General features: G+C 40.0%; 1 long non-coding RNA gene across 1 annotated transcript in view; it reads right to left on the bottom strand.

The window, feature by feature from the left end:
- LOC123365655 overlaps nt 1-19,981 on the bottom strand; it is a 98,727-nt gene extending 78,746 nt beyond the window's left edge. Inside the window, exons 1-2 of the long non-coding RNA XR_006577680.1 lie at nt 19,754-19,981; nt 3,142-3,257 (exon numbers count right to left, since the gene is read on the bottom strand). This is a non-coding gene — a long non-coding RNA (uncharacterized LOC123365655). The remainder of the gene's footprint in view (nt 1-3,141; nt 3,258-19,753) is intronic.
- Between the last annotated feature and the right edge of the window lie 7,394 nt (nt 19,982-27,375).

Below are 27,375 nucleotides of genomic sequence, written 5' to 3' on the forward strand. Positions count from 1 at the left end.
AAAGGCAAATATTTGTGGTTAAATAATCTGTTTCCCTGATGCTAAATTATTGCTAGTGGCAAATATTTTCTCTTTGTTGCAATGAAAGTTTAATTAAATGATAAAATGTTGAAACACATTTTTGAAAAAGGCTGCTAGAAGCCTTGTTTTCTCAGCAATTGTCATCTGGAGTAAGCCTGCAAAAGTTAACAAACAAATTATCTTACAAATGAGAATGATATTAACACTCCAGACTTCAACTGGTACAATTTAAAGCCCACATTGTTTATTGAAAATCCATTGCTTACAGCCCCCCAGTTTATTAAAAATAAAAAAAATTTCCTCTGATTTGCATCTGTTGTATTTTTTCTTCCTGTGGAGCTAAGATCGGGTTCTCCACCCACACATACTGCAGCTGCTAACTCCCGGTTATTTTAAAAAGATATTTAATAAAAAACCCATACCACATACTGAATAGGGAGTTCGAGTTATTGCAATCAAACATCTGGATCCTCCTCCCCCCCAAAAAAAAATACACATTTTTTCCTAGGGCTTTGGAAGATATTTTGACTTAACGAAAAAGCTTTAGCTTTCCACTGAGCAATAATTGATGGAGTCTCAGCATTCATTTTACATGTTGAAACATGCCCACTCCATTCTCATGAACAATGTGTTGCATGCATCTTTTAAAAGACTCTAAAATAGCAGGATTTATGTATTTATAGTAGCTGTCAAAACTAGACTGAGGCCAAACCTATAATAGGTGTAATGTGGTTTAGCTTGGAACCTCCTTAAAGACAGGGGATTTCCTCTTTAGTTTTGTGAATATTACAAAAAGCCCTAACTGAAAAATTAGGCGGGGGAGGGCAGTTATAGATCCAGCACTTATCATAGCTGCAATGTGAATAGCTGCTTACCTGCATTGTTATAGGTGGGGAGCTACATGACTCATGGGGATTTGTCATGGGCTCCTTCTCTAGCAGTGAAATTCAAAACAGGGCTTATGTGGGACTGAAGTGATGTGCTGGAACTGTGAATGGGGATGAATTTCACCTTAGGCCGTTGGTTCACATCTGACCCTGAAATGGTAGTGACTGGAAGCTGTAATCATCTGAGGGATGTTATGACCTCTGTGTTTGAGTTGGTGTTCTCAGACTAATTGCTAATGGACACGTGCTCTTATCTGAAAGGTATTATAGCAGGATTCTAGTAATTAGTCTTAAATCTAACAACGTTGAATATAAATGTGTTTATGGGGAAGATTGTCGTGGATAAAAAAAGGACAATTTAAAATTATGGACTATGTCTATTTCCCCAGTGCAAAGGGAAGAGATGAAAAGAAGAATCAGGTTAGACAGAGTGTCTTTGGAAACCTGCATTGCAGCATGATGAGTAAGCTAGCTAAACACTGCTGATACCTGTGTACTGCTAGCCACTTTAAATGAAGCATGAAACAGAAATACAGATAGGCATGAAGTGGAACAGAACGAAAAGAGCAAAGCGTGGGGATACAATTGTGGCACAAAAAATGAAGAAACAACAAATGGGTCAAGGAAGCAACAAAGAGAAGGACATTTTGGAGATCATGGATAAGCTGAAGTAGGGTTGGCCATGTTTAAAGCTAAGAGACTATAAATATTTTAACAGAGGGCCAAATCCTGGCCTAATTTACAGCCTGTATAATCCCACAGTACCAGAATCTATATTTTCTTAAACTGATGTAGATCTGCTGACTCCACTGGAGTAAATCCTGATCAACATAAGTGTGAGTGAGTCGAGAATCAGACCTACTGACTTCAATAAGGTCACTTAGGGCATGAATCTGCAGAATTTGGCACAGAGCGTGGAAGCCTAGGTAATGTTAAAGAGGAGACAATGAAGGAGAAAACATATGAAATACTGTAATTCTTATAAAGGAAGATCAGGAGTCTTCTGCAGTTAGAGACACAAAAAAAAGGAATGAGAGTTTAGTTATGCTAACACAACATAAATAATGCAAGAGAGACAAACTGCTAAATATAGTCCTACCATAGGAGAGATACAGATGAAGACCAACTGAAATAAAAGAAATATAAAATGGTTTCTTTCCTTGGGGTAATAGATGTGGCTTTATGAGAGGTTATACGCCTTGCAGTGTGATTAGATGAATAGCCCTGTATTATTATTCAACCACATAATCACATTAGAATTTGACTTATTTACTTTTAACCACAATCAAGAGCTAATAGAGGGTCAAGGAGTTATCTAACTGTGGCTCTCTATTTCTTTTTGAAGAGCTTGGAGTCATTTTAAAACAGAGAATGGATTTTTTTATTGTTTGTTCAAAAGATAAAAAGCAAAACTCCCAAAGCTAATAACACTGAAATTGAGTTGTAGATCCATACAATCCTGAGCAAATAGGAGTAATATAAATTAGTATTTAATGCCAAATATATGTTTTAACTATTTTCAGCTGCTTTCAGATATGAAACTTAGTTTACATTGCTCTGTGGGATATTTTAATAATTTAAATGATTTGAGTTGTCACCAACCAACAGGAAATGATCTGATAAGACTTTCATTCTTATGATTTTAACTCTGGTTGCTCTTCTTTATCCACATATGACCAATCCTCTTTATTAATCCATCTGTGCTCTTGACCTTAATGATATTACGTTGCAGTGAATTCTGCAGGCTATTTGGGCAGTCTGTTAAAAAGAAATTCCTTCTATTAGTTTTTAATTTGCTTTCAGTGTCCTTGAATGTCCCCTTATTCTTGTACTGAGAGAAAAGGTGAAAAGAAATCACCCCATCTGCCTTCTCTGGATCAGTAATTGTTTTGTATCTCTCTCTCGTCCCATATTTATTTCCTCTCTAATGTAAATCCCATTTTCAATCTGTCTTTTACTGATGTTTTTCCCCCATGCCTCTAATCATTCTTGTTACGTCCTTCTGAACTCCCTATATTTTTGCTATATCCTTTCTGAGACAGGGTAATCAGAACTGAAGACAATAGTCCAGTGAGGTCATATAATTAACTTATACATTGGCATACTATTGTCAGTATTTTTCCATTCCTTATGGATCGTGGTTGCTTTTTTCACCACAGCTGAACATTAAGCATAGGTCTTAATTGTTTGCACAATACTCAGATCATTTTTTAAATACAAGATGAAGATATACCCTAGTGGGCAGGGTCCTGGACTAGGATACAGGAGACCTGAGTTCAATTCCTGGCGCTAGCCCTGCTTTGCTGTATGACTTCAGGCAAGTCACTTCTTGTACTTCAGTTTCCCCATCTGTAAAATAGAGATAACAATATTGAACCGCTTTGTGATTGATGAGTGAAACACACTGTGTAAGACCTAGGTATTATTATTCCCGAGTTGTTCCATTAAATTTAGAATACAGTCAAGTGTACAAGTAGTTTGGTTCTGGGCCATTATTGTTATAGGTAATAATTGTAATTAAGCATACAGTAGTGAAAGGTGCAACATAAATGTAACTAATTTTTGACCATTTCCTTGTATTACTAGATCACTGGACTGAAATAGGAAGTTATATTAGATGTTTGCTTAGAGATGATGTTTGCTTACAGTATATTTTTGGTCTTAACTACAACTGCAATATATACCCAATCTGGTAAGACAGTGCACATTCTTTAGCTGACTGCAGTTCATCAGTAGAGCACACTTTCTATTTAAGCATAGGGTATTATCAAAGAGTCTAGGAATTTTTGCAGTGCAGGGTGAGGTGTTGAATCTTCATGCAGAGTAAAGATAGCAAGTAACACTTCTATAGGAGTATGGGAAGGACTGAAGTTACAGATGACTCACCATAAGGGCTTTTTGCTTCTTTTTTTTTCCTTCCTGGAAAGCCAATTTGACAGACAAGAGAAAGTAGGAAAGCTGGAAGCTTTTAGTTCTCCCTGATACCTAGTACAGATGCAGGGAGCCAGCTTAAAAGCATGGTGTCTGATAAGAGGAGATACTGAGAACCAAGAAAAAAAATGTGGTGCCTGCTGAGTTGAAACGGAAGTAAGGTTAAAAGGAGGTGTTCATAGCTCCAAACAGACTGCACAGAGACTAAGGAAAGAGTGTAAAGTGAAAAAGGGAAATTGCTGTGTTTGCTATAGTTTGAGAAGAAAAACTGGAGCAGCTGATGTGTTCAAAAATGAAAAGTCTCAGTTCATAGTCAATTTCATGCTCTATTCATCTCACAAGGAATATAGGCCAGGATCCAGAAAAGTACTGACGCACATGCATAATTGTATGTGGGTAAGTAGTCCCATTAAAGGCAATGGGAGTGCTCATAGGTACTCAATGCCTTCAGTTGGACTATACACCTGCTTTAAATTATGCACATGCTTAAATGCTTTCCTGGAGCAAGGCCCACATTCTACACCTCGAGTCCTAGGCTTCCCATTAGGTTATGCAAATAACTTTCTTGATGAATTATTAAGTCAAAGTTATTACAACTTCTATGATGTAAATCATTTCACTGGTATATCTCCTTTCCTGTCTGTTCCATACAATTGTGTAGGCATATTAAAAATAAACAAAGTCAGCAAAACCAGCTTGGATTTAATCACATCACAGAGGTCAAGAGGGACTGCTCATCCTGACATACTTTGAAGAACAGAGAGATGTACAAAGCACATGAGAACTTCTTAAACAGACGAGGGCTAAACAGTCTGCACCCACCCAGCCAAACTGTCTTCATTCCATAATGCTATTACTTGCAGCGGCTGCTCCCTGTAATTACTATTGGCACCAGCAGGGAGCCAATAGTGGGAGATGGAGACAGATACATGGGGGGAGGGCGGGGGGGAAGAGATGTATTTGACATCCTGGAGAAAATGACTATTTCAGAGTCCAGCGAGACACTGAGTGGGAGGATAAGAGAAAACAGCAGAAAGAAAAAAAAGACAGTTGTTATTCACTTTTCTATACTAAGCACTGCAAACCTCCTGTAACTCCTGCAGTATTTTTAAATATATCTACATTTTAAATAAACTGTAAGAAAAATGTTTGTTTGCTGTAATACAATATTGTTTGAAATCATGCAGCTGGATCTCTGGCTGTATCATTGTTCAAACTCCCACCCTCCATGCAATCATTTATAGAGACACCTCTTGTAAAAGAGGTAGAGGGACTGGAAGGAGGAGAGAGAATTGTTTAAGTCTATTTGTGTTTCTCTGCTAAGTTGAAGAGACAACAATGGTCTTTATGTTGAAATCTGTGCAGGAGGGACCATGGACTAAGTAACATGGGTGTTTTTTGTAGGTCAGAGGCTATGTTTTTGCTTATTAAGAATGCTTGGTGTTTTTCCATGTATAGATCTCAAGAAGGCGGCAAGTCTAATTATTCCCATTTTACTGACAGGGAAACTGAAGCATAGATGAAATGACTTGCCAAAGCTGAGAATAAAGCCTGGGGTGAAATCCTGTCTCCACTGAAGTCAATTGGATTTCTACCATTGACTTCAACGGGACCAGGATTTTGCCCCTGGTCACCCCAGTTCTCCCTCCAGTGTATGAGACCAACTCCCTTACTTTGGATCTTGCAAATAAAATATACTGAGGAAAACCTGTCAGGTTTAGCCAATGACATGGCAGCAAGAACACAGACATGGTCAAACACATTGCTGAGGACTGGGTGAAATCCTGAACAGGAATCAGAACAAACATACCTAACTCGTGCAATCACACGTTTTTCTAAAAGAAAACATAGCAAAAAGCCTTCCAGAATAAAATGCTTATCAGATGGTTGCCTGAACCAGCTACTAGAAAATACCCTTATTGTCCAAACTGATCCTTAGTGACAATTATTACTGCAACATATATGAACTGATCTGCTTGTTGTGAAAAGCAATTTTTTCCCCATGGTGTAAGTATATGAAACAGTTTTTGATTCTTAATGTAGTCTTCTTGCCCATCACAAGTGGCTCCTAAGTCTAATTCTTCAGTGACAGTTGATTTAGTTGTTTTGTTTGTTTTAAAAGCCCAACTGTGCAAACTGTAAATTATACAAAAAATAAATAAATTAAGTGTGTTAGCTGTAGAAGACAATTTATTTACAAAGCACCTTCATTTACAGCATTTAAAAAAAAAAGGAACCAAAGCTACTCATAAAGCTGAGTCAGAGACTAAAAACATGAGCTTGCGGAGTTATGCTGAGATGGACCCAGAGAGATGGCTGTGACATTTAGTGGCTGCAATACCACTGGAACAGTAACTCCTCCAGAGGAAGTGGTAATGTGCTTACTCAAATTTTCTACCCTCCCTCAGGTTCCTGCATTGATAATCTGAAAGTCTTCAGCAGGCCTAAATCTGGAGACAGTAATGCTCCCCCACTTCCTCACTCAGGAAGCTTTAAATTACAAAGGATGGGTCACTTAAATTACTACTCATTCAGTTCCCAGCTTCAATGATCAGTAAGTGGCTGTGATAACGTATATGGATGCTGCAATAATAACTGTTACCTTGACATATCTGCAGCTACTGCATCATACTGCCTCACATACAGTATATTGGGTAAAAATGTTTTAGAAGCAAATATTTATAAATACTTGTAAGCAGTAACTTAGGTGCTGATGTTATGTTCAGGTATTGATTAAACTGACCACAAAGCTTTCCCCAGAGGAAAAAAATTGCCCATAGTACTCAACCAGGCAAAATGTATTAGTGAATAAGCAACAAGAGGTGGAAACAAGTTTGGTAGTTCCTACAAGGCGATTCAGAGAGTTCTAATGCTTGTGTAGGTGATTTTAGTTTCTACCTCCTTTTTTAATGAAAATGAGGCACCTAACAAGAATACTTTCTATTGAGTAATGAATATAGATAAGCCCAACCCAAAACCTTGGATCCAACCCCTGAATTCTGGGAATCCCAAAAAGTTAACAATCCAAACATGAACCTGGACCACCATCATTATAAACCTTTATATTATGGTAGCATCCAAAGTCCCCAGTCAGGGAATGACTTGCTCCCAACTCTAGGAATTAGAAATCACAATGCTTTATCCATCCCTGAATTTGGGGTAATTGTGGGAGGGGCAGGTTCACTATTTATATCTGAATTTTGCTGCATGGTTCCATCCCTAATAATAATCTAGTCCTGTTCCAGTTCACATGCATAGAGTGTTATCCTTCCCTCTGCTGGGTCACAGCATTTACTAGTAATAGTTCCAAGCTCTTATATAACACTAACACTTTTCATCCTTTGAACTCAGAGTGCTTTACAGGGGAAGGTAAGTGTCATTTCCCCTGTTTTACAGATGGAGAAACTCAGGTTCAAACAGAAAGGAGAATTGACTTGCCCAAGGTCAGCCAGCAGGCCAAAGCTGAGGGTCCCACAAGTGTTATTATTCTAATGGCACATTCACTGAATCTTAGTCCAGTGCCTTGTCTCCCTTTTAGATTAATTATCATTATTTACTTTAAGAAGTAAAAGCATACAATGAGGGCTGAGCAAGCATACTATGCATCAGTGAAATTTCAACCAGCGAGTTACTGCCTGCTCAAAAGTTTACCAAGGGTTATATAAATTGCAAGATAATCCCACACACAGGGCACTAAATTAATGCCATGGTGATTCCATAGTGATTCCACTATACATGGGTGCAAGTCCCATACTGGGCCAACTTCCTCCTATGACTGTGGTACAAATGTAGCAGGCAACAGCAAAGAAATAAAGCTGATAACTTCAAGGCTAAGCCCAAGGCCAACGCTACTAAGAATTTATTAGCAGTGCAAAGAGGTACTGTATTTTCCCAAGTTCCCCATGTTGTAATATGTAGCCTGAATTTATAGATGAGGTGTAGCAGAAGACACATAGGGTCAAGTTCTTGGATGAGTTCTGGGCCTTTTGTGTAGCTTGCAGGATGCTCTAACTCACATGAGCCCATGAGGGCTCATATGCCTGCTGACTGTAGCTGGGACTCAGTATGGTCTGGCTGCTCCTTCTGACCAGCCCAACAGGCCTACCAGTGCTGGGGTCACATGGAGGTGTTGGCCCGCCCATGCCAGAAGAATTTTCATCTGGCCAGATCTAGCTCCTTTCAAAACATGTTGATGGGAACCAGACAAAATAATTATCAACCTGTGCATTGAAAATGTGGCCAAAAAACATTCTGTCACCATCACACTGACACATGGTTAGAGCTTTATCCATTTTTGGATTTTCACACTGAGCCAACTACTTGGTTATTGCTTTATCACAGCTGGAAAAAAAACTCATGATTTCCCTTAATGAAGGGAAACCGCAAAACCAAAAAAGTTACCCAAGAAATTGGAAGAAAAATAATTAGAGGAAAATGCAAGAGTCCTGCTGATATATTAGCAGATAGGAGCTGACTTTTTCCATGTCCCATAAAAACAGTTAATCCATATATACAAATAGTTAACTTGCATAGCTTCTGTAGAACAGGAAGAAGTCAAAGATGAATTGTCTCTTGCTTCATTACCAAATATTCTGGATAACGCAGGAAGCAAAGTCCTAATCTAATTGTGCAATGAAGTCTGATGCCAATAATTGTATACCCAATATGATAGCTAAATTACTGGGATTTATCTGTTTTCTTCAAAAGATTAGATTAGTTATGTTTTCAACTAGGAAACATTTCTTTTAACTTCTATGTTCTTGTTCAGTCATCTCTATCAGCAGTTTTAGAGAGGTTTAGACTAGTTGGTTGGCTAAACTAGTTCTGGTTATGATTTTGTTCTTACAGGGGCAGATTTCCTGTGTTCTTCCCCTCTCTTTCCCCTGCTCAGGCAGCACAAAGAGAGTATAAACCAAATCCTCGGTGATTATAAAAGTCTCCTACACCTCCTCCTCACAGCACCCACACAAGCTTTAATGGGACTACCCCATGCTTACAGTTACCACACACACACTACAGACAATGCCAAGCATTCAAAAAATCATGAGATTGGCTTAAATCACGAGCTATTAAGAAGAAATTCATTTGGGGTTATTATTTGCCTCCTGGGGTTTGAGCCTTTGGGAATCAAGTTTTCTAGATTTTCTCTGCAACAATAAGAGCTAGAAACTAACTTAAAAAAAATAAATAAAAGTGGAGATTCTCACATCAGTACGTGACTCCAGGAGCTTGGGCTTTAAGGCATGTACCAAAGATCACAAGATTCACAATAAAATCATGGAAGCTGGCTACACTGCACATGTGCTTAAATGCTGTGTTGGATCAAGGCCTAAATCTGAAAGATATGTATGATAGAATACCATGTCCTAGAGTGCTGATGAAGGGCTCATAATATAGGGTCCGGTCCTGCAAGGCCCTCATTAACCTCATATCCCATTGACTTCAATAGGAGTTGAAGGTATTCAGTACCTCACAGGACTGTGAATAATCAACTTCTAGGGTGAAATCCTGGCCCCACTGAAGTCAGTGAGATTTTTGCCATTAACATCAATGGGGCCAGGATTTCATGCCTAACTGCTCAGCAGCACTCACATTTTGTTATTTATATTTAACAAATATGAAATGAAAAAAAAAACCCAAGAGAAACCCCATGACAGCAGTGCTCAGAGCTGAGCTCCAGCTTGCGTGCAGATCGCTACACTGCAATTGTTAGCTCCACACTGCCTGAGCCCAAGTCAATTGACCTGGGCTCTGAGACTTGGTGCTGTGGGAGAGGGGAGGGGAGGTTGTTGCAGTGTAGATGTGCCCTAAGTGAAGTGGCCAGATTGTCAGAAGTGCTCAGAATCTGCAGCTCGCATGGAGAAAATCCAACCTATGGCAAATAATTAGAATATTCTTTGCATTCATCCTATGATTTCAGTTTGTTGGTTTTCATGAGTTTTCTTCTTTAATTTACTTCACACTAAGTGCCCATCTCACTGCCAACCACTCTTGCCTTGCTAATACTCATTACTTTACAGTAACACTGCAGTAATTTAAACATTGAACATGGTATATATGTAAACTTTATGCAAAAGAATAAAATATTCTAGGGAAAACTGCATAAATAAATGTTATATTATATACAGCCCTAAACTGAGTAAAATCCCTTGGGCACAAACAGTACAGTCTATTGTATTCAAGATAATGTTCTTTTGAGATGGACATTATGGCCCTAAAAACACTTTTATTTTACAAAACAAAAGAAAGCATGTGATAGCTACAGTACACTGCCCTTTGGGAAAATAGTTTGGGTTTTTTTCCTTCAAAAGCTATTTTTAAATGGTAATAGCAAGTTCCTCAAATGCATGTTTATCACACAAAAGATTTTTCAATGCAATTTTAAAAATCTCTCTCCATTACGTTATGATGATCAGATTCTTATGCACATGGTTTATATTCAGCATAAGGTTAGGAGTAGCATATATGTATGCAATATGCCAAAGGTACTTTCCCTGAAGGCTATTGCAGCTTCCCTTGACTTTTCACCTACCATATAATAGTCTCTAAAGGAAATTGCCTCATGAATCCTGGACTGATAAGAGATTCTGCTTCTTCAGTGAAAGTCCCTGCTGCTACAATTGACACTTTAGTGCAGAATTTTGTGCCTGGTGCAGTATTGACATTTGAAAGGCTGCACTTCAAGAAACAGTATCTTGTATTTCCAAGAATCACATTATACTGGCCACAGTAATGAGCTGTAATGTTACAGTCTAAGGTCCCAATCCTGCAAAAATGTATGCATCTGCTTAACTTTACACACTGAGTAGTCCCTTAAATCTCATTGGGATTACTTACAATCTGTAAAATAAAGCACATGAGTAAATCTTTGCAGCATCAGGGCCTAAAACCCTAAGCCCAAAAGCTATTTACTCGTGAGGTGGCCCAGTATGTATGTAAATCCGTTCTTTGTGTATTCACAGTAATCCCAGATAAAAATATACTTGTGTTGTGGAAGTTATTACTTCCAGATCCCACAGTGAGATGGTAGGGCTGGCAATGAGAAAAAAAAATTAAGCACACACTTTACTTATAAACTAAGCACATTTACTATGGAGACAGAGAGAAACATGGAAGCCCATAATGCCATTTTTACAGTTTACATCCAGAGCCACTGCTGAACAGTCTTTCCCCTTTCTTCCACTCACATGCAATTCTCCCACCTTGGAGACAGGAAGGATGGGTTAACCATCAGTTTGGTCACTTCCAGACTTGGGAAAAGACTTGAGTTTTATACTCTCATTAATACTAATTCATTAAACAGAAATATGTGCTTGGTAACGTGAAGGACAGAAATATAAAGATAGTTCAGGGGTCAGCAACCTTTCAGAAGCGGTGTGCCGAGTCTTCATTTTTTAGAATGTCTCTGTCTATAATATATAACTAAACTATTGTTGTATGTAAAGTAAATAAGGTTTATAAAATGCTTAAGAAGCTTCATTTAAAATTAAATTAAAACACAGAGCCCCCTGGACTGGTGGCCAGGACCCGGGAAGTGTGAGTGCCACTGAAAATCAACTTGTGTGCCACCTTCGGCACATGTGCCATAGGTTGCCTAACCCTGAGATAGTCCTTGCCTTGTAGCATTTATGGACATATAGAAAAAAAGATGCATAACAAAATTCAGAGGTGCTTTGGGATTGTAAACTCCTTGGAGACATTCTATACATAATTATGGCCTCTTTATGTCATAGTTAGCGTGCATAAACTGTTCTGTCACAAAAGAATCATCAACATAAACCCCACTTTCCCTTATCATTAAGATACTATCAAAAAACCAGCATTGCATGATTCTGAAAGCACAAAGACATGATCTAAACAATAATTACTCAACTTCCGGTGCAGGTTCAGAACAAAAAGCAGCTTGGAGACATTCTCCTGAAGGCAGAGAGAAAGGATTGTACTTTTATGGTGTACATAATTCTAGTTTCAGGCTGAATATATGAATTCTCAGGGGCTTGTTCACCAAGGTTCTAGTTAAGAGGGTATCCAAGCAATGCATGTTCAGGACTGCATTGCTTTAAAGCTAAGAATATGTCCATATGGTCTCTGTCTCTGATCTCAACCTAACATTTATATTGTTTCACAATGGCTTGCAAAGACATCAGACTGGGAAGAAACATTTTGTAAACCTGGTGTAGTAAAGATTTGGGAAGTTTGGCACAGAACAGATTCAATCCAACCTTTCTTTTGTCACTCCTTCTCTTCTCCCCCCGCCACTTTTGCTTTCTATCCTGAAGCTCTAATTTGAAACAGAAAACAAATTGCTTGGCAAAGTGTATTTCTTGGATTCATTTTTATAAATTCTAGTCATGGAACTACTCATTTGAGGAATTCTAAGACTGGCTGAAAAAGAAGAAAATGTGAATGAGGCAAGAGTTACTTTTCCCTCCCCACCACAAAAAAAAAAAGAACTATTTTGACCAGTTCTAATATAGTCAGTGTAAATAAATGATAGTTAAGAAACTGAGTTACGGATATGAACTCAGTTAGTGCAAGTTAAATTTCATGGTATCCATCAAAAAATAGCCATGCATCCTCTGTTTGCCTATATGTTACCCGCATGAAGATCATTAATAATGAACATTGAGTTTGTGGTCAATTGTAGTCAGTGGAGTTTATGACACTTTTACACCACCTGAGGATCTGTCCCATAGCCTAATTGCAAACGTAGGGGAAGTTACTTTTTGAATGACATATAGCATGACTATCATGGTTTATGGAGATTACAAGGCCAATCAATCCCACGTAATGCATAATCCAGCTCTCATTTGGCCAGACTGTGAAGTCTTTATTCACATTAGTGAGCAATTATTCATGCACAGTGACTTCCATATGGCTATTTGCCTTGGTGATTAGGAGGGAGTAAAGGTTTCATAATATGGTTCACTGAAATCTGTGGTAAAACTCCCACTGATTTCAGAGGGAGCTGCAGCAGGCAGTAAGGCAGTCTGCCCTTAGGTGGATATCCATGCAACCATTTCTGTTCTCTTCTATGTGGGTTTTTATACCATGCTCATGACTGTAATAGCCAACTGCTTTCCAATAAGCCATGCAACTACACAACTGCCACATGTTGTATGTTCTTTACCCTCTCCCCAGAAATCAGTATATGCAGTGGAGTGTCTTGTGTTGGTAGGGGTTTTTATCATTAAATAAATATATCTATTGCTATGTGTTTATACTACAGAAGGCAAGGTCAAAGAAATATGCCTTGTACTTGGAGTGGAAAGTGGTGTGGTTTGAGAGAGTCCTTAGTTCCTGGGGGAGTTCATTCCAAAGCCTGGGACCGCCCCTGGAGAAGGTTTTGTCTCTGGCATGAACAAGCTTTATTCTTATTGTTGAGAGTCCCCCATTGCATTGACTTAGAGGTTGCAGGGATATAACTCAGAGCAGAGGCCAAAACATTATGGGTGGAATTTTCAAAAGCTCTTAAGTGAGAGGGAGAAAATGACACCTCATGTATTTTAACGCCATTTCCACTTGATGCATTTGCTGGCTGGCTGTCCGATCATTTAGGGCCTGAATCAAAGCCCACTAAAGTCAATGACAGTCTTGGATCAGATTTTTAAGACACTAAGGGTATGTCTACATAGCAAAGAAAAACCACAGCACTGAGTATCAGAGCCCAGCTCAGTTGACATGGACTTGCATCATGTCAACACTCAAAATAGTAGTGTAGATGTTCCTGCTCAGACTGGATCTTGAGCTCTGAGACCCTCTCCCTTCAAATGTTTACACTTATTTTTAGTCCCGTGAGCCCAGGTTAATTGACCTGGGCTCAGAGATGCAATGCCATGGGCTTTTCACAGAGTTTGCCTACATTGCAAAGAATCACTGGACAGTATATTAAATCCCCCTATCCAGCAAAGAGCCTAAGTATATGCTTAAGCTGAAGCATGCAAAAAGTCCCATGGAAGTCACATGGCTACTCACATTAAAGCTTAAACACTCCTTTATATGCTTTGCTCTCTCAGGGTCTAAGATTCCAATAACACTGCTGCAGGGATGGAGTTGCCTCTACATGCAATGCAGTATTGCATATATTTGAAGATTTGTCTGTTGCAGAATACAGCACCAGTGCCACAGCAACAGTAGACATAGCGGGCTACCAGTGGGTAACTTTACTTCCTGTCTTTTGGTGAAGACTAGGAAAAAATTAGGTCACACTCAGAGCAACAGAACATGTTAATCCATCACTATAGTCACTTGTGTTGCAGCCAGAGGTGACAAATGTGTATGCATTGCTCACCCACTGCCCTGCATACCCCATGCTAAGAAAGAGGCTGGAAGAAGCAAACTGTAGTGAAGCCTTTTTAAAAATTCCCAAGGAATTACTGCTTTGAGATGACCATTATTTTTTCATGAATAGGATTATAAATATGTAATGGAACATAAATATTTTTTATTTAAACTAATAAAAAATGTAATCATATTAAAGATTCATATTGACTAAAAATAATTTGGCCTCAAAAGCAACATACAAGCCAACTGTTCATCCAATAAGGAAAACAGAGCTCAGCAAATACCAGAAAAAGTGTTGTACAAGTATTTACACACATTTTAAAATGTATTTGTTTTGGGTGCATTTACGTGAACATGTTTGTTTTACAGGAACATTTGGGTCTGTCTTGCACAAATGCTCACGGAACACAAATTTTAAGTACAGGTATTTGCACTGGCAATTGTATATTTTATATGGAATGGGGTGCTTCTAGGCACAGTAGAACAGGGCTCCAAAAAAACCCTTGCACAAAGGCAGTGAGCGTTACAAGAGGATCCAACTGTACCCTAGTCAGTTAGGGGCCCCACATGTACAAGCCATTACTTTCTGGGAATGTGTCTAGAATGTAGACTCTGTATCTCACCAATAAATCTTGCAGTAGCCTATTTTTTCTAGGAATTATGCTGCAGGCAAAGCCTATGTTGCTTAGAAAAAGAACAGACCTGAAGTTTTTTTCCAAATCAATTTCTTCTTAATCTCAGGTACCCCACCCTGAGAAATTTAATGCCTCAGTGATTTCTCCCTGCTTTTTTCTTGTTAGCAAATGTTATCCTCAATGGAAGCAATCCCACAGGACTAAGTGTGACCAACCACAATCAACCAACACGGCATCGTGAAAAAAATTGCTATGAGCACTTGTATTCAAAATCTGAGCCTTCTATAGCATGAAAACAAACTAGCAAAAGAATGTATCAAGCAAATACAAATAATAAATAAATGTGTGAAAACTTCAATCAGCCTGAAGACATTCCATGAGCAAACCAAGGTTTGTTAAGTATTACTCATTGTGAGAATTATTGGCTCATGTCTAATCATTTCTATTTTAATGTTTTCATTGTTTTCAATTTTAATACCTCTAAGAGAGTTTGTGAAGCCAGACCAGTTGAATGAAGGTAGCTAAAGGCTCTCTCCCCTACATAAGTCAGTGTCAAGGAAAATGTCTGTTGAATGTTCTGAGCAGCAGTACTTTTTACCTCCGTTAAAGAGGTGCTGGTTGTTCTCTCACATACTCACACACAGCTGGCCTATGGGCACTAGCAGGTGCACAGTGGAGATTAAGGATGGCTGGTCAGATGCTGCAAGGGGTGTGTCAAGAATAAGGCAGGGAAGTGGCCAGAGTGCATTGCATTCCTGTAATCCGCAGCTAGTGGACAGTCCTTTACAGGCCATTGACAGCTGGTGCATGTCATAGAGACCCAGCTCTCTAAATAACTCACATAGCCAGGCCAGGAACTGTGGAGCTGTAATCTGCTCCCTGATGGCACCCTCACTCTCTGGAAGAGGGACACAGCAGCATAGCTAGCCATGAGCATGGATCTTTGTATGCTGTGCAAAAGGATGGTCCAGTGGTTTGGGATCTAGATGAACACTTGCATTCAGTTCCTGTTCTGCCATTGACTTGTGTGTGACATTAGGTGAGTCACTTAGTCCTTCTGTACTTCAGTTCCTCATGGGTAAAATGGAGATAATAGCTGTGAGAAGTACATTTAATATTGTGAGGTTGTGACCACCCCAACACACCTACTCCTGGCTGGCTATGGCACTGTGGCCATTTTTGGCTCAGTTTCCCCCACTGTCATTTGGCCTACTCCAGCCAAAGTAGCATCCTGGCCTTCTGGCCAGACCACTTTATAAAGTCCAGCTCCTTCCAGGGCCTCGACTTTTATCACAGTGCAACCAAAATATCAAACCTTCAGGCCAGCCAGGCGCAGTAGGCCACCTCTTACAGACATCTCAACTGCTATGGTCTCTCCCACCTCCCCCATCTCATTCCAGGCTCTCCAAAACCCCCACTGCCCAGAGCTAGCATATTCCTGCCCTTGCTAAGGTGTTCAGGCAGACAGCAGCTTACCAGGAGGTCCTACCTCAGTCAAGTTTCCAGCTCACCCAGAAGAAGCCTCTCTACTTTACTCTACTCTCCTTCTCAGCCTTCTTCCAGGCTACTTCCCAGACAGAGGAAATTCTCCACCTCCTCTCCTCAGCATATTTCACCCAGTTTCTCCCACCTGGGTTTTATTACTAATTAGTCCCAGCCCATCCTCTAGGTGCAAACAGGCAGGTTAATTGGCTCTTAGGCCCAGATTAACCCTTTTATTGTGTGTGTGGTGGGGGAGGGGAGTAAATATCCCATCACACAGATGCTCAGACACAATGGTAATAGAGGTCTGTGTTGGGGTGTACTTCCTGTACTGGCCCTGAGAGGGTAAATTAGGCCTACTTAACTGCCCAGGATGCACCTGAAAGAGGTGAAAAGGAGCAGGGATTTATTAACTAGACAGGAGGCTCAGTTGTCAGGGTCAGGTGGGGCCTATATAAGCAGGGAAAGAATGCAGTCACTCCCTGGGAAGAGGGTGGTGGAAGTTAGAGCTAGTATTTTCTAGAGGAGGGAAATATGTATGGTAACCCTGCTGGAGAACCGAGTCATGAAAAGAAGGTTGTAATTCCTGGAGCCAGGGGGACCACAGGATGAGAGAGCATCAAGAGAGACACTACCAGAAGAGGGGCAATGCCTGGCCAAAGCTAACCCTAGGACTGCCAGGAGGAGGCACCGCCAGTAGTGAGTGGACCCTGTGATAGGGCCATAAGAGTAACTTAAATGGGCAGTATCTATCCTCCTCTGTAATATTACTTTTCCCAGAAGTCCTACAGGAGATTTACCTTAGTAAGGTCTGCAACATAACACCTTAAAATTGCTCTGTCCAGATGGCAAGCATAGTAAAACAGGAAAAATAACTATGCATGGCTGTTGTATTTTGCATTCCACTGCACCAAAATTATGAAACAATATTAGAAAAATACTTATTTATTAAAAGTAAGGCACTTTTTCCTGACCTTTGTATAACACTTTATTTACACACACACACAAAATGCCTTACTTTTAATAAATACTGCGTGTGTGTGTGTACACATACATTTTCACAGTGTTTTACATTTGTGTGTTTAGTCAAAACTAGGGCAACTCTGGAATGCTTGGAAGAGTTGCTCCATGTGACATGTGAATCCAGGTTGAAAGACATTCTACAGGGAGCCATCCCTGATCAGTATGTTGCAAGATTTTCTACAAACACATTTATTACTATACACTTACAGCTCTAATTGTTACTGTCATGTCTGCCAGAAGATCACAGGAATCATTTTCATATTACTAGGTTACACATTTCTAAAATTAAATTTAAAAATGAGTGACACATTTTTATTAAAAAAACGTCATGGACAATACCTAACAGTGGTAATAGCTATAACATTTGACTGTTTTTGGGGGGAAACAAAAGACCCATTACAGTATTTTTAAACAGCTTTGTCAACTCTCTCTTCTAAAATGTTTTTTGAAAATAGGATTTAATTAATGAGACATCTAAAATGAAACACACAAAGTAATTACTTGTTGACATTTTAGAAACTTGGACTCTAAAACAGAATATTATTCAAATTGCATATGCTTCATCAATCTGAATTATATTTACTGAATATTCAGAGACATTAGTTGGACCTAACAGGTTAACTAAATCCAAGAATTTTCTGATGATCTACAGAGCATCAATACCATATGCAAACTCATCAAATTTAATGCAACATCTGGCTGACATATGCTGTTAAATATGGACTGTAAAGGAAGAGGCACTTTGGAAGTCCAAGTTGCAAAATACTATTTAACTATTCTTTTACATCTTGCGTCAACTGTGAGCCAGCCAGATTAGGGGATTCCTTTCAGTTTTATTGGTTGGGCTTTTTGTAAATGTGGTATCATCACTATGATGTTACGAGTAAGTTGCTGTTCATGGTGGTTGTGTCTGGATCCTATGTGGTTTGGACTAGAGTATTACAATTTAATTTTTTTAAAAATAAATATTTGGTAGGTATGAAACTGAGTAGCTGGGAAAGCAATGAATTTCATTGTTGATTCCATAATTCATTGCAAAGCACATCCGATTACAATCTTTTACAATGTGCTCTGTACTAAGGAAACAATCTGGTTGGCAAGGATTTCAACTTGAGGTATGTATCGCTAGAACTACACAGATCAGAACCTGAGACCCAATTTATGCCTGTGAAATGAACAGCATTTTCCAATTCCATCAGTAGGGCCAGGACAAGACTCCTAGCAGTCACTTTACATTCATTCATACATATGACCCTTAAAAGGAAAGTCGGGAAAAGAAAATCTTTAACATTGATCTCTATATTTCTTCTATTTGGTTAATTTTAGTTGAAGATATTATATACTTAAGAACCTAGTTGGCGAATGAAGATTGTAACTGGTTAAGGGGGAAAACACACATACCTATTCAATACAATTTAGGCTAATTGAGGCACCAGTCCAGCAAGTTGCTGAGCATCCTCAACGTACATTGACGTTAACGGGACTGGAAGTTACTCAGCACCACAAGTGAGCGGATCTTTTGCAATCACCATTGGCAAGGGAGAAGCAAATCAGTGTAATTTTTTTCAGACAATTACCACTCCCAACCCATCTATGTCAAAGTCAAACTGCTGGACATGTTAATTTTCTATTGCACAATGATTTGTTGCAAAAGGGGAGTAGAAAATCATAAAAAGCTTTCTATATATACAGAAAAGGGGTGGGAAGGGAAGTGCACTATATTTCTTTCAAAAAAAAAACTTGTCAAGAGAATTATTTGAAGTTTATGGCTGAAAATGAAAAACAGAACTAGTACAGTGTGAGTCAGCCCTTTACACACACAAAAAAAACAGTGGTGCAGTATTTTACATTAAGGGCAATATCCTCAGGTCCAGGCTCAGACAGAATTCTCATTCAGGTCAATTGGAATTTGTCTGAGCAAGGTCTAAGTGAAAACTGAGGAAACCTAATTGTCCAGAACAAAGGTGCAGCATTTTGGATCATTGCTGTATGTTATTGCAACAGTCCTTTATAACAGAGGATTGCAGCTCAAGTCCATTATGGATAGACAAACTCTAGTCTAGCATTCACTTCTAATTGTCATAAATGAAAGGCAATTTTTCCAAGGACATGACTAGACATAAGCTGTGCTTTATCTGTCTGACTCTGCTTTGTTAATAAACACGTTTTACCCTTGAGACATACAGATAGGTTTCAAGCTGGGTCTCATTGCCCACAAAAACAGTAAAAAAAATTGTTGCTGGTGATGGTAAATATTTTTTTCCACACGGTTTTACCAACAAACCTCTATCCTGATTTGTAATACCTTTTCCCATCCTATTACCAGATGTCTTCTAAGCAGGGACTGTCACTTGTTCTGAAATGTATTAGACTGTGTTGTGATATGGCTACATAATTACTGCTTAATATATTGAAATATCTAAACTCTGTTCATTCTTGACCTAATCTAGATCTGAATATATTAAACCAGTGCTGTAGGTGTCTTCTCACCTTATTTTTATGGATCCCAATTGCTTCATCGTGCAGGGAAAACCTAAATAAATTCCCTCCATGTTCTTCTGAATGCTTCCAAGAAAGCAACAAAATTTGCTCTCTGTGAACAAAGTAGGGGGTTCAACCAAGAAACTTGCCAGATTCCCCTTTATCTAACTAATCTCAGTGGATCCATTGCAGGCTGAGGTCAGGAGCCATTCATGTGGAAGACCTGTGCTCTCACGGGTTCCCTGGGTCCTCTGACCCCAGCTTCCTGTCTGTATGGTTCCAGTGTGGAATTAACCTGTGGCACCTAGGTCACAGAGCCTCTTCTGAAGGCAGCAGGCCCTGGAATCTTCCTTTAAAGTGAGATCCCATTGAATGGAGCGGTTCCTCCTCAGGTAATATTAATTCCTGAGTAGATTCCCTATTGGGCTGAAAGAAGGACAATGTGTGTCCCAACCATTCCACTGTCCCATTCCTGTAACCCCATGGGGAGTTCTCTGTGGGGTCCAAGGAGGAGGAGATGGGGGCAGCTGAACCCTGCTCTTCCACATGAATATGAACAGATCCATTTGCTGAGAGTGCCCTCCATAAGCAGACGTGGGGAAAGTAATCTGGCTCATAATTCTTATGTATTTTACTCCTTTCCCTCACATCTTCTGTTGATTGCAATTGCTGTAACTTCAGTTTTATAATTAAACAGGGGCAAGCTGCTCCCTTCATGGTTATCGCCAGTGTCATCACATATCAGCAGGGAAGGGATAAAAGGGAAAAAAACTAAGCTTACGCATAGCAGCTCAGCCACGTGCTCACATTCTGATTACAAGGTAAACTCCTTTTATATTTGGATCTCATGGGTCAAAACCGTCACTGACATAAACCAGCGCAAATCTCAATAAAGTTCATGAAGTTGGGCCCACCCACTTGTAGCAGGAGTTTGGCCTGTTGTATCGAGTCAACCAGTAACATTTATACCATCAGTTTGCTCCTGAACCTCCACAATCAATGTCGTTTCAAATCTTGTGTCAACAATACAAGTCTCTCTAAGCTAATTTCCTCCTATTTTCAAAAACATTCCTAACCTTTAGCATTTCCATCACATGGCTTATTAATATTCCATTGTAGGCTCTTTATTTTACTTTGGGGAATGCACCACCCAATTTCTGATTACTTTGTTTTTCCTAACATGTTAGCCACTGCAATGTAGTTAAGCATAAAGGAAATATTAACAGTTTTCCTCCATGATAAGAAAGGACAGAATAACCCCCTGATAAAATTATCTACTCCAAAATGCTGCCTAGCATTGCCTCATACCTCTGTGTGTTTAGAGCATGGAACTACAATGAACTTTTATCCCCATGTGCATAGTTTCAGTTGTGATTTTAGTCATAAACAAAATATGATTGACCTTAAAATTTGACTGTCCAATTATACCTTAGCTAGATTTGCAGCATTATCTATAATTCCCATACACAGTACACTACACGGTGTTATACTCAGTCACCACAACAGACTGTTAAAATTGAGTTTACAGGGGCTGATAGTGATTAAGATATTATACAAGAGATGCACATTTTTAGAAATGAAGAGTTTTGTCTCCCAGCTGGTGACCATCTGGTGTTCCTGGCTGATGTTGATGAGTATTAATGTAAGTCATTATTGTATCAGTCTTCCATACACATAGACCACCCACCCCTTATTGGCTCTACAGCTTGATCCCGTAACAGCACCTTTATTATCCTCTCAGGAGTATCATTTGTGTGCATTTTTGCCTTTGCAAAAATATAGTCCCCCCAGGAGAAAAAAAAACAGCAATTTGCAACACTGAAACATAATAGAAGTTTTCCTATTATTAGATCAAACTTTAATGCAGCCAAAGTGAGTAAAGATTACATATATTTTCATCTGGTGGCTGTTTGATTGCCTTTGTGGAATGGACAGACTCATAGAAATTGACAGACTGGATCAGATCCGAGATCCAGCTAGACCACTATCCTGTGTCCAACAATGGCCAACATACGATGCTTCAGAGGAAAATGAACCCTGTAGTAGGCAGATGCGTGGTAATCTGACCCCCTCCCTCCCTCCCTCTCTCCCCACCCCCATGCAGTTTCATCCTGTTCTCTAATAGTTAGAGATTGGCTTAAGCCCTGAAGTATAAAGCTTAATCTCCTTTACACAAATTTTGTTATTACCCATAAGTTTCCAATACATTTTTTAACCTTAAATTCTTGACCTTGACTTGCTGTGGTAATGAGTTTCACAGTCTAATTGTGCCTTGTGTGGAAAAACTGTTTTGTCAGTGTTTAATTTTCTACCTTTCAATTTCATTGAAGGTCTCCTTGTGTTTAATGTTATGACAGGGAGAACAGACATTCCCAATCTTTCTATAGACCACTCACTATTTTGTATACTTTTATCATATCCCCTCCTATTCACTCCTTTTTAAGGGATTGAAAAGGCTGGGATTCTCTCTCTCTCTTCATAGAGTTTTTCCAAGCTATTGATCATTGCTATTACTCTTCTCTGAACCCCCTCTAGTTCTGCAATATCCTGTTTGAGAAGGAGTGACCAGCATTGCACACAATATTCCATATGAGACCATGCCACTGATTTTATAAAGGTATCATAATATTCTCCATATGATTCACCATCCAATTTCTTATGCTACCTAATATCATTTGCTTTTTTTGATCACAGCTGCATGTTGAGCCTTCACTGAGCTGGCTACAATGATGGTCCATTTCTTGAGTTGTTCTTAATACAATTCCATTCCCAACTGGCAAGGGCCCACTCCACAGAAGCCATTACCTTTGGCACTAATTGGCATTTTAAGCTCTGAACTATCAATGGCCCACATGGCACAAGCAAACTCATTCACAGTCAGTGGTAGCAATCTGAACAGACTGTCTAATGACTAAATTGGCATGAAGACCGAAATAGTTTCTCACCCTAAGGTGGTCTCTTCAGATTACAGTTGAGGCATGTCAACAGGGCTGCTAGCAGGGCTATACATTGTATACACACTTAAAGGTCATCAGGCTAGAGGTGCAGAAGTGGGGAGAGCTGTTTCTGTGACATGCATTCCTTTAAGCCTCTTCATGAGGTTGTGTGCACACACACACACATGAGCAGACCTAGAAATGATGCAGTTCAGGGGCTGCATGGAGGGTTGAGGGGCAGAGTGAAAGCAAATCTTCCTGCAAATCTGTCTCCAGCCCCCAGAGATTAATGGGTCTGGAGGGTAGCATGTGCCAATTTTGTGTGTGTGTGTTTGAGTCGTATTATTTAGCCCTGTATGTGCTCACTGTCCCCAGTGCCAGGGATGTAAAGGAATTTGGTATAAATATTTATAAATGGCATTCCACACAACCACATTGTCATGCAACAACTGCGCTCCATGCTCAGGTGTGTTTTACACAAGAATCTGCTGGAGGGTTTTAGAGTCACTCAATTCCTCAATGATGGCTCATTCCTTTGAGAGTGATATGTCTGTGTGTGCCAATATATTTTACTGACTTTTAATCAACACTAAATAATATGCAAGCGTTTAAAAGAAACATAAGACCAACTAATAGGAGAAGGTGCCATAGCCTCACTTATTGCTCATGAAATAAAACAGAATGGTTCAGCTGGGAACACATTTTCTAAATTGTATCACTATTAAAGCCAAATATTTTATACATGCAGAACCTACACTTGCATTACTCATGCCTAACTTATACATTCCCACTCATATCGCATCTATAAAAAAGACACTACTGCCATTTTAATATGTAACTTCAGCATCTGCAGACTACAGGATTTAAGCAACACAGTGCAGATTTTAAGAGACTTCTGATCATGGCCTCAGTCCTGCAGCAGGACCAGCTTGTGCTGACCTTGGGCCCATACAGTCCCATTGATGGCACAAAGCATGGAGAGCAGTGGCAATCAATGAAGCTGTGCATAATAGCAGGGGTCTTAGCAGATCTAAATGCAAGATCAGGACTCAAATTAGTATAATGGTGCCCGTGAACTACACACTATATTTAGGCAAACATTAAAATGTAATGAGGATGCACGCAAAACAGAGAATTCTAACTCTGTGCTCCTTAGGGAAAAATCCTGCAGAATTTAGCACAGAATGACATCCCTTCCACAGAATTTTAAATTCAGCCTATACAATTCTATATCAGGGAAACAGTTTTGAAATGAGTTTTGTAAGCTTCGAGTGATTTCTATAGTACACTATTGGTTCATTCCTATTAAATTCTACAGGGCTTTTACATGGCCCAGTTCCAAACATCCTTGCTGAGGGAGTTTGCCTGAATAAGGACCTCAGAATTTTGCCTAGACAAGAAAAGTCTCAGACCTCAGATTACATAAATGATATTCAAAGTAATGATTCCATTATGGTGGATTCTCTCAGAGCCAACCACTTGTTTCACAGACAACATTGTTAGTGAATGAGATGTGGGATGTGATTTTTATTGTCAGTGCATATGAAATTCCCCCTTTTGAGTGACAGAATCAACTCTGAAGGTTTTTTTCAGAGGCTATTGTGGTGATCTTACAAACTTCAAAGTAAAGAAAACAAGCCATGGCAATCCCCTCGCATTGTACACATGTGCAGCATTACTTTCATTTGAATGTGCTAAACTGACACTGGGGGAAAAAAACATGACTCAGATCTTGTCTTTAGCAAGTGTGTGCAAATAATAAGGTACTTTTAAATAACTGAAATGTCCTCCAAGGGGAATGGCCCTTTGGATATTCGATGGAATAGCAGTGGTTTACCTCTCCAGCACTAGGTGTGGATGCTGCTTCTGTTTTTCTTTCTCCAGTGAGAGAGTTTAGTCCTCCAGCCCAACTCAAACTTCTTCCTTTCCCAAGTAAGCAACACTTCCAAACCCTCTACTCTACAATGCAGGGGCTCATACCCATTGGTCTAGGGCTCACAGGCCATCCTTTACCAGTGAGCTTCTTACACAGCCCCTTAGTGGAGAATCCTAAGCAGCTACTGTTCTCTCCAAGCCATCTCGGGTTTTTAGTCCTAAACACCCACTCTTCTTCAGCGTGATTTCCCTAATCCTTTGGCTGTCCTTCTGGACCTTGTCCAAAATCCCTCCTAGGCCCTTTAGCTGGAGAAACTGCATTCCCAGCCCAAAAAGTTCAAAAATCAGAATCAGACTCTACAATATCATGAGATTGGCCTGAACATCTTGAGATGGTTTTAATATACTACATAATCGTTTTTGGCCTTGTGGGTGACAGGGCTCCCCTCAAATCTCCTCCAGACCCCATCTCAGGTCCTTGTACTGTCTTTCTCTGCCCCCCAAAAAGACACCCAAGGGGTTCTTGGAGCGAAAAGAATAGTCTTCTCTCCTCTTTCTGCCCTTATCAGAGAGTCCATAGGAAACTGAAAAGAAGCAAGGGTGACCTAGAACTCAGGCCATCTTCCTGGGTCAGCCCTTTGTGCTCAGTCTACATGGAATCCACCCCCAGCCCCTTCTCGTAGGGCATGCTCCTCTGAGGCTGGGTCATACAGCTTCAGGAGCAGTGAGGCTTGTTCTTGTCTCCCTCTAGGCAGGCCTGTCTGACACAGCGTAGCCTTCTCCCTCTTTACCACCTCTGCCTCTGGCAGGTTTTTCCTTTTAAGCTCCCTACTCTCCAGGGGACACAAGCCTTGCAAGTGCACCTCACTGGTGTTGAACAAGCCTAGAGGAGCTTGCTAGTCCCCTCTGTCAGTGTGAGGGCATACCCTTTCAAAGGCCTGTCTTCAGATTTATTTTAACTCCCCCGGGGTGTGTGTGTGTATGTGTGTGAGAAATTCAGTGTTGCCAACTCTCACAATTTTGTAGGGAGTGATGCCATTTCAGCCCATAAGCTGCTATATCAATTATACACCCCCACATACATTTTGTGTTTCTCCCCAGATACAATTAATACTGCCCCAACCACCTCACATCTGCTCCTTAGCCCCCAGCGCACTGCTGCTTCTCCTTCATCTGTGAAGGTTCTTCACCCTCTTCCAGGCATGTGGTAAGGTCAGCTCAAGGGATTATTCATTGTCTCATGAAAGCCAGCATACAGCTCTGGATTGCCCCCACAAGAAATTGTGAGGTAGCTGTCTTTATATATCAAGAGATAAGGTGACATCACCATCCGTACATGACAAATCAATCTGATGCAGGTCAAAGTCTGAGTTTGGGTGTAATATTTCGGTAAATGTACATGGGCAAAAATATTATATCTCCCCTTTTTTCATGAGAAAGTTTAATCGTAAGTGTCTAATCCAAACAAAATAACAGAGTAGTTGTCAGGTCAGATTTTCAACTAGTGTAAATTAGACTACCTTGTTGACTTCAGTGGAAGTAGGCCAATTCACTCCAGCTAAGAATCTGGCCCAAGTTTACATTTCAGTGCCTATAGGCATAATAGATTAAACTGCCCTCACTCAATTTCCTTGCTTTAGTGATTTCATCTCCAAATCAATGCTGCTTTAACATTATTTACTTAGGGTCAAATTTTCAGAAGGGTGGAGGACAGTCAACTCCGGTTGAAGTCAATGGCCCTTATTTATTCAGATTTGTAATAACAGGTGCCCATTCAGTTGCTCCAGGTGCTTTCACAAAAATTAAAACTCATGTCAAAATAAAAATCTACAAAGATACTCACAAATAAATCATAGTCCAAGTAAACCCATGAAATCCTACTCCACCTTCAAAGATAGAAGGTAGCACACAACTATTTAGGGGCAAATCCAGCCCTGCATACCTGACTTGAGCAGCTGGGTAATGAGGAGGGAGGGAATAATTATCCCCTACAGGCTGCTGTGCAATTGCAGAGCAGTACCATGGAGGCTACTTCTGTCAAGGAATAGCCTACTGTAAAGGGATTGCAGGCCACAGACCCTGCAAACCCACACCAGGATCTGAGTAGAGACATCCATGGTCAGATTTTCTTTCAATGAATCCTCAGCCCCCTATCTTCTGTCCCCTCTTCTGTTCCCCTCTCTCCTCCCCATGCACCATTGCACAGCAGAGCTGTAATGGTTCTCTTCCTACAGATTGTTCCACAGCTGTGGAAAATGGAGATTAATTTTCCCCTTGACGCATGATAACAGCCCTTAGAATTTTCTCCCATATCTTTTATAAAAAATCAATAGCTGACTAAGTTACCATTGTGCCCCTTCTGTAGAGTCCTTTACTGAGACCACTTTTATTCCAGGAGTACATGCAGAGTGGTAGCAAAAGCACAGATTGGAATTTGTGGAGTTCACTTAAGAGGAAACTCTCAGGCTTTTAAATTCTCACTGCGGGTAAGGAGAATGTTCCCTGTAGTGGAAAAAGTGCACATTTTTTGCTCCCCTAGACTCAGATCAGGCGGGGTTAGGAGTAGAAGAAGGCCCCCTCAGAAAGAGATGTGGGAAAAAGAGAGCCAGTCCTTGAAACACCACAAAAGGTATAGTACCATAAGATTCCCTTCCATTGTTATGAATGGGCAGATCACCTCCAACAGAGGTAGTAAAGAAACAGGAGAATGCAGAGTGAATAAAAGGCGGAACAAAGTAGTGTAAGAGCCTTTTCTACAGCAAGAAAATGATGGAGGCGAATTGACTTGAACTAGGGGAAGGGGAATCATGGTGAAGGGAA

Source organism: Mauremys mutica, chromosome 3 (genome assembly GCF_020497125.1).
Source record: "Mauremys mutica isolate MM-2020 ecotype Southern chromosome 3, ASM2049712v1, whole genome shotgun sequence".
In the NCBI taxonomy this organism is placed as follows: Eukaryota; Metazoa; Chordata; order Testudines; family Geoemydidae; genus Mauremys; species Mauremys mutica.